Below are 18,909 nucleotides of genomic sequence, written 5' to 3' on the forward strand. Positions count from 1 at the left end.
ACCTTACATGTACCAAGGACCAGGAATTACAACCTCAATCCCTGATTTGTACCTCTGACCTCCTTGCCTCAGTTCACTCAGCTCTCCTCACCCTGCCTGGCAGTAAGCATCTCCAACTCCAGCTCCGGTTTCCAAGGAGTAAGGATTTCAGCAATTCTTCTGTGACTCCTCTGCCCACTCCACCCCAAAGTATCTCACCTAGGTTGGTCTGAACTTACCCTTCCTGAACTTCCTTTGTGTGAGCATACTTGGCATGTCTGGAGGCAGTAAAATCATTCCTTTATCCAGTCTCCACTCCATCTCATGCTCTGAAAAGAAAGACCAATTTGAAGATTTGTGATATAAACACAAGATTGAAAAGCCCTGAATAGAGGATCACCATAAAAAAGAAAAAAGAAATGAATGAGAGAAATTACAAAGGAAGGATTAACAAAATGGAGTGACTAGATACCTAAGCAGATGAGGGAGAGGCACAAGTAAAGGGAGTTAAGGAAAGTCAGTAGATGTTTTGTTCAAATAGGTTAAGTTGGAGATCAAAAGGTTAAGGTTGAAATTAAGTTGGAGGTATCAAAAAAAGTCAAGTGGAAATGTCCAGTGACAGCTTGAGATGACCACACACACACACACACACACACAAACACACACAAAGCCAGAAGATGAAAACCACTGCCACTGAAAAGACATGCATGAAAAATATATACGTACATCCACTTAATATAATATTCGAAGTATTGCTGTAATGTTACACTACAAAGTTATCAACATTGTTTTATAGTAGAATTTATGAAAATAGGTGTCTGGGAGACAAATTGATTTTGGTTTTAATATGCTTGAATTGGTAAAAAGCATTCCGCATAGTAATCCCCCAGAGAGAGGGCTGTCAAACCACTTTTATCCTATTTCTCTTCTTTAGGGGAAAAGAGTTTTCTCTTCCTGGAGCAAGTGTCTAGAAGCAGAACTTCTCCCCTGTATTTTTATTTTTATTTATTTATTTTTTAAGCTGTGCCATGCAGCATGTGGGATCTTAGTTCCCAGACCAGGGATCAAACTCACGCCCACTGCATTGGAAGCGTGGAGTCTTTACCACTGGACCACTAGGGAAGTTCCCTCCCTGATCTTTCTGTTTAGCACCCTTATTCCTGTTGTGCTCTCATTCTCTGTCCATCACTTAAAACTATATTGCTACATGGAGGAATTTCATGGTAGAAACTAGGAGGGCCCCCCCTGAATTTTTGTACATAGAAATAGTGGTTTCAAATAGTCATAATACATTCTCTCTGTCTATCACATGTTCAGTAGTTTTTTGCTCTTATTCCAGTCTCAGCCTCTCCTACCCCTTTATTTTCTCATGTAATGCAGCTGCCCGCAAAGCCCTTCTTTTAAAGGCCTCCTTAAGGCAATGAGAATTTACAAAGTGTTAAGGGAAGAATAGTATCCAAAAGATATTCTTTCTCTATTTTAATAACAAGAATTGAAAAAACCATTGAAAATTGAATAATATTCTAGAAAAATGTGATCAGCATTTTGTGAAAAGAGTAAGTGTCACATGTGAATAAGTTTTGACTTATTTGTAGGGCTAAGCCACATTTTCTAAAATTGAATAAGGTTCTCTGTCAGTGGTTATTCAGGTTATAGGTGCACAGGCACCTACATGTGCTACATGATTAAAAAATAAAGTAGAATTTTAGAATTTGCCCATATCTTTTGGTTTCCCCTGCAATTTTTTTGATCTAATATTGTGCTTATTTCTTTTAGTTTTGAATCCATGCTATGAACAAGTACTCTCATTTCCCTTAGTTACTGAGAAACCAGGTCTGTTCCACAATCCCATTTCATTACTGTTCTACCCACACCCACTCCAAACCCAACTTAACTGCTTTCCTGTTTCATTTATCTAATTCCTCCAAAATAGAAGTACCCCTCACCCTGCATTCTGAACACAGACTCCCAGGTGACAAGCCTAAACTGTCCTAATTTCTGAGCTCAAAATTTCTCCAGAATCTCAAGTTTATAATTATACCTCTAGCTCTACTCCCTACTGCCACCATAGCAGAAACCCCACGGAGTATTACAGCTCCCTTAGTTTTAGGATATATATTCATGATAAAAGTCTTTTATCAGATGTGCGTTTTGCAAATATTTTCTTCCAGTCTGTAGCTTAGCTTTTCATTCTTCTAGCTGTATCTTTTCAGGAGTAGAAGATTTAAATTTTATTTACTCCAATTTGCCCGTTTGTTCTTTTATGGGTTGAGTTTGGTGTCTTATCTAGGAAATCTTTGCAAGGTTGCAGATTCCCTCCAGAAATTTTAGGTTTTATATTTAGGTTTACGACACATTTTGAGTTAATTTTTGTATGTGGGTAGGGGTATGGGTTAAATTTCATTTTTTAACAGGGGTATTCAATTATCCTGACACCATTTGTTGAAAAAAAAAAAAGCACCACTGAATTGCCTTTTCACTATTGTCACAAATCAGTTTTTCCTATGTGTGAGTCTATTTCAGAACTCTATACTGTTCCATTGATCCGTCTATCACACTGTTTTGATTACTGTAGCTTTATTATAGTCTTGAAATCAGGTAGTTTCAGTCTTCCAGCTTTGTTCTACTGTTCCAAAATTATTTTGACTATTCTAAGTCTTTGCATCTTTGTATGAATTTTAGAGTCAGTATGTCAATTCCAACAAAAAGTCTGCTAAGGTTTTGATTGGCCTTGAATTTACAGCTTAATTTAGAAATAAAAGACCTCTTATCATTAGTGAGTCTTCAGACTCATGAACAAGGTAAACCCCTTTCAATCTTTAAACTTTTCTGCAGTGTTTTGTAGTTTTTAGCATATGGATCTTCTGTATCTTTTGTCAAAATTGTCCATAAGTAGTTCATATATAATGGCTTTGTTAATGGTATTATTTTAAATTTCAACTGCTGATTGTTCATTGCTAGTATATAAAAATAAAAATTTGTATATTGATCTTGTATACTGCAACTTTCCTAAACACACTTATTAGTTCTAATAGGTTTCTTGTATATTCCTTTGGCTTTTCTATATAGACAATCATGCCATCTGTGAATAAAGACACTTTTTCCATTCTAATCTGGATTTATTTTTCTTGCTTTATTGCAATGACTACAGTCCCCAGTCTGAGGTTAAATAGAAGTGATGTAGGCAGACCTCTTTGTCTTTTTCATGATCTTAGAGGGACAGAATTTAGTCTTTTACCATTAAGTGTGATGTTAGCTGTAGGTTTTTTTGCAGTTCTGTGTCAGGTTGAAGTTCTGTTTTATTCTTAGTTTCATTTTGTTTTGGTTTTTAATCAGGAATGGATGTTGGATTATGTCAGATGTTTTTTCTATGTCTATCGAGATGATTTTTTTAGTTTATTAATATGATGAATTATATTGGTTGATTATCTAATATTAACCCAACCCTGCATTCCTGGGATGAAATCTACTTCATCATTATGATTTAGTTTATCTTTTTTATATATTGTTGCATTCATTTGGCTAATATTTTGTTTATAATTTTTACATCTATATTCATGAAGGATATTAGTCTGTAGTTTTCTTGTAATGTCTTTGTCTTGTTTGGGTATCAGTGCAATGCTGGCCTCACAGTATGAGTTGGGGAATATTCTTTCCTCTTCAGTGTTCTGGAAAAGTTTGTTTGAATTGTCATTATTGCCTTTTTAATATTTGGTTTAATTCACCTGTAAATTATCATCCTGAATATTTCTTCATGGGAAGATTTTTAACTACAAATTCCATCTCTTTAATAGATACAGGTTTGTTCAGGTTATCTGTTTCTTTTGGAGTGAGCTTTAGTAGTTTGTGTCTTCTAAGGAATTTCACCTTAGTTGTCAAATTCAGAGGGATAACAGTGTTTATAAAATTTCCTTATTATCCATTTATTATCTGTGGAATCCACAGTGATGTTACCTCTCTCATTTCTGATATTGCTAATTTATATCTTCTCTCTCAGTCAGGCTAAAAGCTTATCAGTTTTATTGATATACTCTCAGAGAACCAGCTTTTGATTCCAATGACTTTCTCTGTTGTTTCTATACTTTCTATTTCATTGATTTCTGCTTTGATCTTTATTTGCTTCTTGTGTCTAGTTTGGATTTAACTTGCTCTTCTTTTTCTGGTTCCTTAAGATGAAAGATGAGGTCATTGTTTCGAGACTTTTCTTACTTTTTAATATAGGCATTCAGTGCTATAAATTTCTTCCTAAGTACTGCTTTAGCATTAGCTCAGTTTCTCATTTGCTGTTGTTTCATTTTTATTCAATTAAAAATATTTTCTAATTTTCGTTTTGATTTCTTCTTTGACTCGTGGATTGTTTAGAAGTGTGACATTTAGTTTTCACATATTTGGGAACTTTCCAAATATTTTTCTATTGGTTTCTAATTAGTTGTATTACAGTCGGGGACATATTGATATTTTGTATTATGACTCGAATCCTTTTATTAAGATTAGTTTTATGGTCTAGAATATGATCTATATTGGTAAATGTTTCATGTGCATGTGAAAAGAATATGTATTCTTCTCTTGTTTGTTTTTTTTTTTATTTTTGGCTGCGTTGGGTCTTCGTTGCTGCACATGGGCTTTCTCTAGTTGTGGCGAGCGGGGGCTACTCTTCATTGCGGTGCACAGGCTTCTCATTGCAGTGGCTTCTCTTGTTGTGGAGCACGTGCTCTAGGCACACAGGCTTCAGTAGTTGTGGCACGTGGGCTCAGTAGTTGTGGCTCGCGGGCTCTGGAGCGCAGGCTCAGTAGTTGTTGCACACTTGCTTAGTTGCTCAGCGGCATGTGGGATCTTCCCGGACCAGGGCTCAAACCCATGTCCCCTGCATTGGCAGGCGGATTCTTAACCACTGCACCACCAGGGAAGTCCCTTCTTCTCTTGTTTGGTGCTTGTTCTACAAATGTCAGTTAGGTCAAGTTGATTGATAATATATGTCAAGTCAGCTATATCTGTGCTAATTTTATGTATACTTACTCTATCAGTTATTAAAAGAGAGGTATTAAAATCTCTAACCATAATTGTGGATTTGTTTATTGTTCCTTGCAACTTTATCAATTTTTGCTTGGTTTATTTTGAAGTTCCATTATTAGGGGCATACATATTTAAGATTTTTATGTTCTAATGATTAATGACCCATTTATCTTCTGAAATAACCATCTTTATCCCTGGTAATATCCTCTTCTCTGAAATCTACTTTTTCTTACAGTAAAATAGCTAATCCAAGATAGAGTGGAAAAAAATAGCTATCTTTTGACTAATGTTAGAATGGTATATCTTTTTCTGTCCTTTCACTTTTAACCTAATTGTGGCTTTATATTTAAATTGTGGCTTTGGTAAGAAACATATAGTTGCTTTTTGTTAAATAAAACTTTTTATTTTGAGACAATTGTAGATTCACATGCAGTTGTAAGAAGTTATGTAGAGAAGAGCCATGTGCCCTTTATCCAGTTTTCCCCAATAGTTTGCAAAACTGTAGTAAAATATCAACCAGGATTTAACATTTACACAGTCAAGATACAGAACATTTGCTTCACCTCAAAGACTCCTCATGTTGCCCTTTTATTGTAGCTACACCCACTCTCTGCTACTCAAATTCCTCCTTAACCCCTTGCAACCACTAATCTATTGTCCATTTCTATGATTTTGTCAATTCAAGAATGCTGTATAAATGGAATCATTCAGTATGTAATCTCTTGGGATTACCGTTTTTTATTCAGTATAACGTGTATATCAAGAGTTTGCCCCTTTTTATGGTTTAGTATTCCATGGTATGAATGTAACACAGTTTGTTTAACCTCACCCATTGAAGGATACCTGTTTTGTTTCTAGTTTTTGGCTATTACAAATGAAGTTGATACAAACACCTGTATGTAGATACTTGTGTTAACATAAATTTTACTTCTCTGGAATAAATGCCAAGAGCACAGTTGCTGGGTTGTATGCTAAGTGCATATTTAGTTTTTAAAGAAACTGCCATACTGTTTTCCAGAGTAACTGTACCACTTTATGTTCCTGCCAGCAATGTATGAGTGATCCAGTTTCTTCACATCCTCACCAACATTTGGTATTGTCACTTAAAAAAAAAATTCTAGCCATTTTGATAGGTGTATTCTACGTTCTAACTACTAGTCCTCTGTCAGATATGTGGTTTGAAAATATTTTCTCCCAGTGGGTAGCTTGTCTTTTTAACCTCTTAACAAAGTCTTACATGGGGCAAAATTTTTAATTTTAAGGAAGTCCAATTTAACAGTTTTCATTTGATTGATCAGGCTGTTGATGTCAAGTCTAAGAACTCTTTGCCTGGCCCTATCCTGAAGATTTTCTCCTATGCTTTTTTCTGGAAGTTTTACAGTTTTACATTTTATACTTAAGTCTATGATCTATTTTGAGTTAACTTTTTGTAAGGTGTGAGACTTAGAGCTTTGGGTTGGTTTTGGTTTTGGAGGGGGCGGGGTTTGCCTATGGATATCTAGTTATTCCAGCATAGTGTGTTGAAAAGGCTGTTCTTCCTCCGTTGAATGGCATTGGCACCCTTGTCAAAGATTAGTTGGTCATATTTGTGTAGGTCTATTTCTGGGTTCTCTGTTCTGTTCCACTGATCTATGTGTCTATCCCTTTGCCAACACTACAGAGTCTTGATACTGTAGCTACATAATTAATCTTGAAATGGGGTATATTGTTTTCTTCCACTCTTTTTCTTATTCAAAAAATTTGTAGCTATTCTAGTTCCTTTACATTTTCATATAAATTCTAGAATAATCTGCCTGTATCTACAAGAAATTTTGATAGGAATTATGTTAAACTTGTATATCAATTTGAGGAGAATTGATGTTTTTACTCTGTGAATCTTCCAATCATGAACATGGTATTCTCTCCAATTATTATTTATATATTTGGTAGCTTTTACCATATGTGTTGTACACATTTTGTTAGATTTATTCCTTAGTATTTTTCTCTTTTTTGGTGATTTTAAATGGTGTTGTATTTTAAATTGTTTCTGTGTGTTCATTGAAATATAATTGATTTTTGTATGTTTATCTTGTAGCCTATGAACTTGCTAAACTCACTTATTAATTCTAGACTTTTTGCAGCTTTCTTGGAATTTTCCACACAGACAATCATGTCTTATGTAAATAAGGACAGTTTTATTTCTTCCTTTCTAATCTGAATGCCTTTTATTTCCTTTTCTTGCCTTCCTGCACTGGCCAGAACTTCCAGTACTAGGTTGAATAAAAGTGATGAGAGCAGACATCTTTGCCTTTTTCCCGACTTCGGGAGGAAAGCATGGAGTCTTTCACTGTTAAGTATAATGTTAGCTATTGGTTTTTGCAGATGTTCTTTAAACAAGTTGAGGAAGTCCTCCTTATTGCTCTTTTTCTGGTAGTTTTGTCATGAATGGATGTTTAATTTTGTCAAATGCTTTTTCTGCATCAGTTGATATGATCATGTGATTTTTCTTCTTGATAGCCTGTTTGTGTAATGGATTACGTTGATTGATTTTTGAATATCGAACCAGCTTTGCATCCCTGGAATAAACCCACTTGATCACAGTGTGTAATTCTTTTTTATATACTGCTAAATCCTATTTGCTAGTATTTTGTTAAGGATTTAAAAATCTAAATTCTCGAGGGATATTGGTCTGTAGTTTTCTTTTTCTGTACTGTCTTTCTTTTTTGGGGGGCGGGTATCAGGGTAAAGCTGGCCTCACTGAATGAATTGTGAAGTGTTACCCTTCTGTTTTCTGGAAGAGATTGTATAGAATTGGTGTTAATTCTTTAAACACTTGGTAGAATTCTCTAGTGAAACCATTTGGGCCTCAATATTTCTTTTGAGGGAATTTTTAAATTACAAATCAATTTTCTTTATAGTTGTAGGGCTATGCAAATGATCTGTTCCATGTTGGGTGAGTTTTAGTAGTTTGTGCTTTTTGAGGAATTGGTCCATATTGTCTAAGTTGTCAGATTTATGGATGTGGAGTTCTTTGTAGTATCCCCTTATCTTTCTGCTGTCTGAAGTGTCTGTAATGACATCCCTTGTTTTATTCTTGATATTGATAATTTGTGTCTTCTCTTTTTTTTTTCCTTCGTCACCCTTGCTAGAGGTTTGTCAATTTTATTGATCTTTTCAAAGAGTGAGCTTTTTGTTTCATTAATTTTCTCTATATTCTGTCTTTAATTTCATTGAGTTTTATTCATATGTTATTTCTTTTCTTTTGCTTGCTTTGGGTTTATTTTCCATTTCTTTTTCTAGGTTCTTGAGGTGCAAGCTTAAATTATTGATTTGAGACTTTTTCTCTTTTCTACTGTAAGCATTTAGTGCTATAAATATTCATCTCAGCTGTAGGTGTGTCCCAGAAATTTTGGTATATTGTATTTTTATTTAGTTTAAATTATTTTTTATATCCTTTGAGGTTTTCTCTTTGACCCATGGATTATTTAATAGCATATTGTTTAGTTTCCACGTGCTTGGAGATTTTCCTGTTATCTCCCTGTTATTGAGTCCTGATTTAAGTCCATTGTGGTCAGAGAACATAGTGTATGATTTCAGTTCTTTTAAATTTGTTGAGGTTTGTTTCGTGGCCCAGGATATGATTTATTTTGGTATGTTCCACTGGCACTTGGTAATAATCTATATTCAGCTGTTGTTGAGTGGAACATTCTATAAACGTCAATTGTTTCCTGTTGGTTGATGGTGCTGTTGAGTTCTTCTATATGCTTCCTGATTTTTCTACCTAGTTGTTATATCTGTTGCTAAGAGAGTGCTGTGGGAGTCTCCAGCTATAATTTTGGATCATCTGTTTCTCCTTTCAGTCCTATCAGTTTTTGCTTCACACATTTTGTAAATCTTGTTTGCTGCATACCCATTTAGAATTGTAGTGTCTTCTTGGTGGATTGACCTGTTTATCATTATGTGATGTCAGTTCCATCTCCTCAACTCAGAGAGTCCATCAGGCTCTGCCTGGCTTTACCTTCCCTGTGCCACAGACTGGAAACTCTCTCAAGGCAATATACTGGGGCTACTGTAGGTTCACTTCATTTGTTTTCCATCATTCAGGAATGACTGCACTTCATTGCCTGATTGTCTGTGTCTTGAATACTGTTGTTTCATATATTTGTTTCTTTTTTTTGCGGGGGGTGGGGGGAAGAATTGCTAGAGATGGCAGGGTAAAACTGGCCCCTCTTATTCCATCTTTGGTGTAAGCCAAAGTCTCAATATGAGTTTTATTAGTATTGGATGTAGTGACTCGTTCTCTGGGCTTCTGTTCTCTAAATGACAATCTAGGAAATTCAGACCTTCAGAAAGCTCCAATTAATTATGAATAAGGTGTTGTCTAACTTTACATTACAGTGCAGTGATATGGTTAGATCTCTGGGACTTTCTCTTGAGAGCCAAGTTTTGTAGCTCCTCTGAGTCCACATTTTCTACACCTCAGATACCTCTTCTAGAGCGTCTTCTGTGAATGTTTATCATTAATGGACTAGTAGGTAGCGTAGTTTCCTTATAAGAGCCAAGTATTTAGGGGGAAGTATCCAATAGACATCACTGTTAGTCATCATTTCTAGACATTAGATAGCTTTCCAAGTTTAAGATGGCTTTTCCCCCAGTGTATCTGGGTTGTACAGGCTTTTATGCAATTACTGTGTGATAACTAATTCTAAGTACCTTTAAAATAAATGAATCATTTACACTTATAACCTGAGTTTTAAATTAATAGTTGATTTAATAAAAATGCTTTTATTTGTAAATAGCACCAGCCGCTACCCTATCAGTGCAACCTGTCAGAGCATTGTGTATCATGATAGAATCATTATCCCTTCTTTCCAAGTGTTTCATAAGAAAGTCTTCACTCCAAATTTAGGACCAGTTGATTCAAACAGTGGCACATCTCCTCTTTTCCTATCCATAGTATACAGTCGATGGAATTGTGAATATTATTTTGAGGTTATAGATGAAAGGTCATCTTATATTTGATTTGTTAAATCTTGAATCAGTCTTACACAGTTACTCTTGACTTTCTAATTAGAATATATTTGTATCCAAGAAGTCATAACCATCCAAAACCTGTATGCACCTAACAACTGGGTGTCAAAATATAAAAGGAAAAAGTTTTTGGAAATGAAAGGATAAATAGACAAATCCACTGTTATAGTGGGAGACTTCAACACCCTTCTTTGAAGTAACTGAGAGTTCAAGTAAGCAGAATTTAAAATTTAAAGATACAGTTGACCTGAGTAGCACTATCAATCAATGGGATCTAACTGACATTTATAAAATGTTCCATCTGACAGCAACAGAATACACATTCTTCTCAAGCTAACCTGGAACATTCATCAAGATAGATCATATAATGAGCCATAAGACACACATTAAGAGAGATTTAAAAGCAGAAATCATACAAAGTATGTTCTCAGACCACAATTGAATTAAACTAGAAATCAGTAAAATATTGTTGGAAAATCACTCAGATATTTGGACATTGACCGACACACTTCCAAATAACACATGAATCAAGCAATAAATCTCAAGGGAAACAGAAATATTTTGAACTAAGTGAAGATTAAAACACTACTTATCAAAATTTTGTGAAATATAATAAAAACAGTGCTTAGAGGGAATTTTACAGTCTTGAATGTATGTATTAGAAGATAAAATAGATCTAAAAAGTCAATAATCTAGGCATTCACCTTAGGGAGCTAGAAAAAGAAAAAAATTAAACCCAAAGTAAGCAGAAGAAATAAATAATAAAAACTAGAACAGAAATCAATGAAATTGAAAACAGGACATCAGTGGAGAAGATCAACAAAACCAAAAGCTTTGAAAAGATCGATAAAATCCATACCTCTAGCTAGGCTAATTAAGAAAAAAAGAGAGAAGATACAACTAATATCAGAAAGGAAAGAGGGGGCATCACTACTGATCCCATGGGCATTAGAAGGATAGTAAAGGAATATTATGAACAACTCTATGCCTGCAAATTTGACAACCTAGATGAAATGGACCAACTCCTAGAAAGACACAATCTGCCAAAATTTACACAAGGAGAAATAGACAATCTGAACAGGCCTATATCTATTAAGAAAATTAATAAGCTGCCAAACCCAAAAGTACCATGCCTAGGTGAGTTCATTGGTGAATTCTACCAAACATTTAAGGAAGAAATTATACCAATTCTCTACAATCTCTTCCAGAAAATAGAAGCAGAGACAATACTTCCTAACTCATTCTGTGAGACCACAATTGCTCTAATACTAAAATTAGACAAAGACATTACAAGAAAGGAAAACCTATAGACCCATAGCTCTCATAAAGATAGATGTAAAAATTTTCAACAAAGTATTAGTAAGTCAGATCTAATAAGGTATGAAAAGAATTATACACTGTGACCAAGTGGAATTTATTCCAGGTATGCAAGGCTACTTCAGCATTCAAAAATCAATCAGTATAATCCATTATATCAACAGGCTAAAAAAAAATCACATGATCACATCAATAGATGGAGAAAAATCATTTGACAAAATCTAACACCCATTCATGATTAAAAAAAAATAACTGAGCAAACTAGGAATAGAGAACTTTCTCAACTTGATATAGAACATCTACAAAAACTCTACAGCTAACACATTACTTAATGGTGAAAAACTAGATGTTTTCTCCCTAACATCAAGAAGAAAGCAAGAATGTCTGCTCTCACCACTCCTAGTCAACATTGTATGGGAAATCCTAGCTGATGCGATAAAACAAGAAAAGGAAATAAAAAGTATATAGATTGGAAAAGAAGAAATAAAACTATCTTTGTTTGCAGATGACATGATTGCCTATATAAAAAATGTGGAAGACGAAACCACAAAAAATCTTTTGGAACTAATAAGCAATTATAACAAGGTTGCAGGAGACAAAGTTAATATATAGAAGTCAATTGCTTTCTTACATACTGGCTATGAAACATTGAAATTTGAAATAAAAACACAATATCATATACATTAGCACCAAAAAACCCACTTAAGTATAAATCTAACAAAATATGTGATAAATTGCAAAACTCTGATGAAAGAAATCAAGGAATATCTAAATATATGGAGGGATATTCCATGTACATGAATAGGAAGACTCAATATTTTCAATTTGTCAGTTCTTTCCAACTTGATTGTAAATTTAACACAGTCCCAATAAAAATCCTAGTTTGTGGATATTAACAACCTGAGTCTAATGTTTACATGGAAAGATAAAAGAATCAGAGTAGCCAACACAATATTTAAAGGAGAAGAACAAATCAGAGGACACTACCTGACTTTGAGATTTAATATAAAGCTACATAATCAAAACAATGTGATATTGCCCCTCCTCCTGCCAAGAAAAAAAAAAGATAAATAGTTCAATGGAACAGCAGAGAGCCCAGAAATAGACCCAAACAAATATAGTTGACAGAGCTTTGACAGAGGAGCAAAATCAATCCAGTGGAGAAAGGATAATGTTTTCAACAAATGGTGCTGTAATAACAGGTCATCATATGCAAAAATAAAAACAAACAAAAAAACAACTTAATTCAAAGTGGAATTATATTTAAATGTAAAATACAAACTATAAAACTAATAGAAGATAACATAGGAGAAAATCTAGGGGACCTTGGGATTGGCAATAAGTTCTTAGATACAACACCAAAAGCCTGATCCACAAAAGAAAAAATAGATAAGTTGGACTTCATTAAAATAAAAAACTTCTGCTGTCAAAGACATGTTAAGAGATTGAAAAGACAAGCCACAAGCTGGGAGAAAATACTTGCAAAACACATATATGATAAAGGACTGGTATCCAAAATATACAAAGAACTCTTAAAACTCAGTAATAAGACAACCTGTTTTAAAATGGGCCAAAGATTTGACTAGATACCTCATCAGAGAAGATATACAGGTGGCAAATAAGCATACAAAAACCTGTTCAACAGTAAATATCATTAGAGAATTGTGAATTAAACAACAATGATATATCACTACATACCTAAAATTCATTCATTGCTGGTAGAAATGCAAAGAAGACTGTTTGGCAGTATTTCTAAAACTAAACATATTATCATACAGTATCTTACCCAATTGTCAAACAAGGAGCAGCTGAGCTCCTTGATATTTACTTTGAGTAGAAAACCTAAGACCACACAAAAACGTGCACATGGATATTTACAGCAGCATTATTCATGATTGCTAATACTTGAAAACAACAAAGAGGTGAATGGATCAACAAATTGTGGTACATCCATACAACAGAGTATTATTCAGCAATTTTAAAGAAATGAGCTATCAAGGCATGAAAAGACACTGAGGATCCTTAAATGTATATGGCTTTGTGAAAGAAGCCAATCTGAAAATTCTACATACTGTATGATTCCAACTATATAACATTCTGGAAAAGGCAAAACTATGTATACAATAAAAAGATTAATGGTGATAGAAGTTTGGGGAAGGGAGAAATGAATAGGTGGAGCACAGGTGATTTTTAGGGAGGGAAACTGTTCTGTATGTTGTTGTAATAGTAGATTTTGTCATTATTTGTCAAAACCCACAGAATGTACAACACAAAGAGTGAATTCTAATGTAAACTATGGACTTTGGTTCATAAGAATGTATCAATATTGGCTTATCAATTGTTTTAACAAATGTACTACACTAATGCAAGTTGTTAATAATAGGGGAAACTGGGGAAGGGAGGCAGGGGAAAGAGCGGAGGTTTCCATTTACCGTACAGGAACTCTCTCCTTTCTGCACAGTTTTTCTGTAAACCTAAAACTGCTCAAAAAATAAAGTATATTAATTTTTTTAATTAAAAGAAAAAAAGAGCAAGAAAGAGAGCTGAAGCAGGGAAAACAGTGAGCATAAGGCTACACTTCCCAAACTTTTTTCAACCTATTTCATGGTGGAGTGACCATCCAGTCTTTAGCTACCTCCAGACCTACTCAGAAGATTACAGAGCACAATATATCAACACATCTGCAGCCAATTTACAGCTTAGGCTACAGAATACCTGTTGGGAAATTTTGCTCTAAGAAAACAAGAGAGAAAAAGTGAATTTTAATGGTAGTTTTAATTATTGTCATTGTGAAAAATCATGAGCTGTATACCGATTAATTAGCAAGTTGGAAATAGTTATTTCTGTTGCTGGCCTGATGTGGTGAAATTGGAATGCTCTAACAATGCAGGTTTCAAAATAAATTGTTACAGACTTTTTCTAAAACAACATAGCCATAAGTTTTCAAAACCCTATAATATTGTATATACTTGAATCCAATAATTTATTATTGGTAACTTACGCTATGGAAATGAACTTAATGAATTAAATTATTGTACAAAGATGTTTATTACTACATTACTTATAATAACAAAACATGAAAGCTCTGAATATCCCTATAATAGGAGAATGATTGAATAATCTTTGTTCATCAGCTCAGTGGGATGTGATGCAGCCATTACAAATCATGATTAGGAAGTTTCGTTATAGTTTGAATTGCTCTCAATAATCACGATTACAGTTAGCTCAACATAGCACTCTGTGAAAAAGACTGAATACAAAAGCTTCAAACATTACATTCTTTCCTTTTAACCTCCACAATTTTGTCCATGCTCGCTCCTTAACTGGGTATAAATGGGTCAGTGTACAGATACAACTATGTAAACATCATATGCGAATACACAGATTCTGGCAAGGCACTGAAATCTAAAAGCCACATGGTGAGATTTAGGATTTCCTTTTTTTAATTTTTAAATTCCTACCATTGTTTGTATAATAAATAATTGATCTTTCAATGACTAGCAGTGCTATGCTTCTTTTAATTCAGTAGGGATTTAAGAGACCTGAATGATCACCCTTGAACAGTCATCATGGCAGTACCTACACTGGCAGAAAAATGTGAGAATTTAGGAACTTATCCAGATAATTCAACATCCTGACCGACCCCCTTCTCTACACCCCACCCCCCAAATTATCACTTTTTAAAAATCATACAGAAAATTAAAACAGGTTTTTTTCCTTTAGGTAAAACTGTCTCAACTCTCAACTCACTTTGCTGGTTACAATCTGTTACAGCAGTGCTTCTCAAAGTTTAATTGCATACGAATCGCCTGGGGATGTTATTAAAAGGCAGGCTTTGATTTGGTAGATTTAGGGTGGGGCCTGAGATTCTTCATTTCTAACTAGCTCCCAGGTGATGCCTACACTGCTGGTCCAACAACCATACTTGAGTAAATAATCATATAGCATTTGAGTAATTTACTTATCTAGTGAATCCCGATAATTCATGTACTTATGTATGTTTGTATACCTATGCATGCATATGCATATCTGTGCATACATATGCATAAACACATACACATATTCAAAGCGTTCTGTCAGGTTTGGCCATCAACATCAAGCAAATTTTGGAAACTGCCCAGTTTACACTGTAATATATGCTATATAGACAGCCTAGTATCCTTAGTTTTCTCATTTTTGAAACAAAGATAATAAAAAGTGGGTTACCTACTGTTCCTGAATTCTGTGGAAGAAAGAAAGGAATGTTGTGGAGTTAGATCATTGTTGGCAGAGACTTGACTGGTTCAGTGATAAAAGCAAAATCTGGTTGTAAATGTTCAAAAAGCATCAGTAGACTTTTGTAACTCTTGCTGATGAAATTGACATTTAGCACTTTTCTTTCTCATAGACTATGCTCAATAAATATTTGTTCAGTGAACGCCACATGAACAAATGCATGAAAACCTACAGCTATGTCTTTGTAATGTATCCCATGCAGTAATTTTCAGCTACTGGCTGAAAACGTTATCTTTTTTTTTCTTCATGGTGTTCTCAAATGATAACCTGATCGACGTCAACTCTGATGAAAGTATTCATTTTGTGGAAAATCTTAAATCAGTGAAATGCTGTTTTCTATGACATAGTGCTTGAATTGATAATATCTTCCAGAGTCAGTGAGTAACTATCAACAAATTTTATTTTCCAGACACTGTCCTCAGCAAATATAATGCTGAGAGGTCAGGGCCCATCTGCAGGGTGTAAAGAGGCAGCATCTGAAATACTCTTCTCGCTTCTTCCTTTGCATAGATAATGCATTGCTTTCCCCTACTGAATAGGAATTGTTGCCATAGTAATGCTTTAAAAACACTCCTAGGTCAATATCAGAACTGCAGAAAGTATCTCAAATATGCTATGCAATTTGTGAGTCTAAAGCTATACCCTCACTCTTGTTTATTTTCTCAACTGTGGAATAAAGATTTGAGCCACTCCTCACGACTGGTCAGTTCTGTGATGTGAAGAATGAGTCAGTCAACCAACAAGTGTCCTGTGAATGCTTCCCAAGCAGAGGACTGACTGTGCAAGGCGTTAAAATACAACATGTCATATGCAGAGGCTTTGGCTCCGCCAATCTAGAAAAGTGCAGTGCTAACTGTACCAGGAGCCAGGATCCCCGCTGTCCCTTAAATGCACACTCTGATATGTGCCATATTATGGTTATTAGTTCACATAAGGAAAATAAATATCTTTCTTTTCTCATTGTCCTATTCATCTTTAGCTTTCCATCACAATTGCCAACCTGTCCACATAAATACCGCATAAGTACCACATGCCCCCTGCACAAAGTATGAGAAATGAGTTGCAATTCCTTATATTACAGAATGTTTAGAAACATTCGGATAGTTCAGAATCAAGAGCTAGAAGAAAAAAATATACCAATTATGTGTCTGCTTCCTTTTGTAACAAAGCTGCACATACACGGGCAGTGCTTATTATGTCAAGATGTAGATACTTATTCCAAAAGAGCCCATCATCTTCAAGTGCTGTTGCACAGAGCTCCTCACATTAGCCCAGTAGTGAATGTGCTTCTGAGGAGCTGGGGAACAAGAGGCCTGGGTTCCAGCTGTAGCCCTGCTTCCAGCCGTGTGACCCTGAGCAAGTCATTTCCCCTTTCCTGAGCCTGGCTTCCCATGTGTGAAAAAGATGAAGCTGCGTTTCACAATCTCTGAGTTCCCATCTGACTATAAAACTCTATGGCTCGGGCTTCCCTGGTGGTGCAGTGGTTAAGAATCCGCCTGCCAATGCAGGGGACGCGGGTTCGAGCCCTGGTCCAGGAAGATCCCACATGCCGTGGAGCAACTAAGCCTGTGCACCACAACTACTGAGCCTGTGCTCTAGAGCCCGCGAGCCACAACTACTGAAGCCCGTGAGCCACAGCTACTGAAGCCCATGCGCCTAGAGCCCGTGCTCCACAACAAGAGAAGCCACCGCAATGAGAAACCCGCGCACCACAACGAAGAGTAGCCCCCGCTCACCGCAACTAGAGAAAGCCTCACAGCAATGAAGACCCAATGCAGCCAAAAATAAATTTAAAAAAAAACAACAAAACTCTGTGGCTCCATGAAGCAGAGTAAAATATGGGATGCCCTCATCATCCTTTGGTTTTTTTGCTCCACTTTTATATTCCCTGCTGACATAGTGCAGTACTAAGTATCTGTTCTTATGGAGACCTGGCAGTAAACACAACCTGTCTGTCAAAAAGATGTAATTCAAGGGACTTCCCTGGTGGCGCAGTGGTTAAGAATCCACCTGCCAATGCAGGGGACATGGGTTCAAGCCCTGGTCCAGGAAGATCCCACATGCCGTGAAGCAACTAAGCCCGTGAGCCACAACTACTGAGCCTGCGCTCTAGAGCCTGAGAGCCACAACTACTGGAGCCTGTGCGCCTAGAGCCCGTGCTCCACCGCAATGAGAAGCCCTCGAACCGCAACGAAGAGTAGCCCCTGCTCGCCGCAACTAGAGAAAAGCCCGCGCGCAGCAACGAAGACCCAACACAGCCAAAAATAAATTAATTTTTTAAAAAAAGATTTAATTCAGTGTTTTCCCAGTCATACATATTATAGGAATAAATTCAAGAATTCACTTTGGGAGCTATAACTTCAGAGAGAACACTTGTGTTTTCAAATGTTAAATGTATATGTATGTATGTATACATATATGTTATATATATAACATTATCAAGTGAGCACTGTCAAGTAATTGATCAAGTTGCCTTAATTTTCTATAGATCTAAACTTAGAAATAAAATCAAGTCCAGCTATACATGGCTTCTAGCCATCAGTCCTATATGATTCCCCCATTGTGGACTTGATGGAAATTGCATGAAGTTAGTCCATTGACCTGTAAAATAAGATGCAGCCTTTAAACTGCAAACTATTTTCAGTATAAACCATTCTTTGTTTGACTGGTTGTGACAGTCACTTTAGTTACATGAAAAGTGCTCACAGTGTGGGCTCAGAACGCTAAATTATAATTTAAACGTTATTTGGCATAGAGTTGACTGTGCTGCTCGGTGAATTCTTGGTTATCTGCATGTGGCAAAGTGCCATCTGCCCAGGTAATTGAAAATTGACTGTATTTTCATTAGCCTGAAATTTCTCTTGGCCTGCTCCTTTTCTCCCAGCCATCTCTGGCCACTTAACCTTTCCTCAGCAGGGTCTATTCCTTTAGTTGGAAAAGTCAGAAACAATACTGTTTGGGACTCCTAGATAGCTAGATGTTAGAGAAGTAGTGATATTACATAAGAAGCGTATTCAGGATCTTTCTGTTTGCTCAAATTAAATGGAATGAATAATCGCGACAGCTTCCATAATTAAACAGAACTTTACACTGCTCCGTGACCATCAGGCAGCATGCAGAATGAGCTGACGTGAGCAGGGTCCCTGCCTGCCTCACTGTCCTTACGCACAGCTCCCCAGACAGAAATGCTGGGTAACATAGGACAACACCACAATACAAGCCCAGCACGAAAGAAAGGTTAAAAATGTAGGAAGCAGATCCAAAGAAAGAAGCCAAAACCAGAGCAGCGTGCAATGGATAGTGTGATGTAGCAGT

General features: G+C 35.8%; 1 protein-coding gene across 3 annotated transcripts in view; it reads right to left on the bottom strand.

Moving 5' to 3' along the window:
* Nucleotides 1-18,909, bottom strand: part of SPACA1 (sperm acrosome associated 1) — a 204,308-nt gene that overhangs the window by 19,585 nt on the left and 165,814 nt on the right. For all 3 annotated transcript variants that reach the window (XM_036870908.1, XM_036870910.1, XM_036870907.1), the window contains exon 3: nt 219-308. The gene's annotated coding sequence lies outside the window, so the exon portion shown is untranslated. The remainder of the gene's footprint in view (nt 1-218; nt 309-18,909) is intronic.

The sequence above is a fragment of the Balaenoptera musculus genome, chromosome 12 (assembly GCF_009873245.2).
Source record: "Balaenoptera musculus isolate JJ_BM4_2016_0621 chromosome 12, mBalMus1.pri.v3, whole genome shotgun sequence".
In the NCBI taxonomy this organism is placed as follows: domain Eukaryota; kingdom Metazoa; phylum Chordata; class Mammalia; order Artiodactyla; family Balaenopteridae; genus Balaenoptera; species Balaenoptera musculus.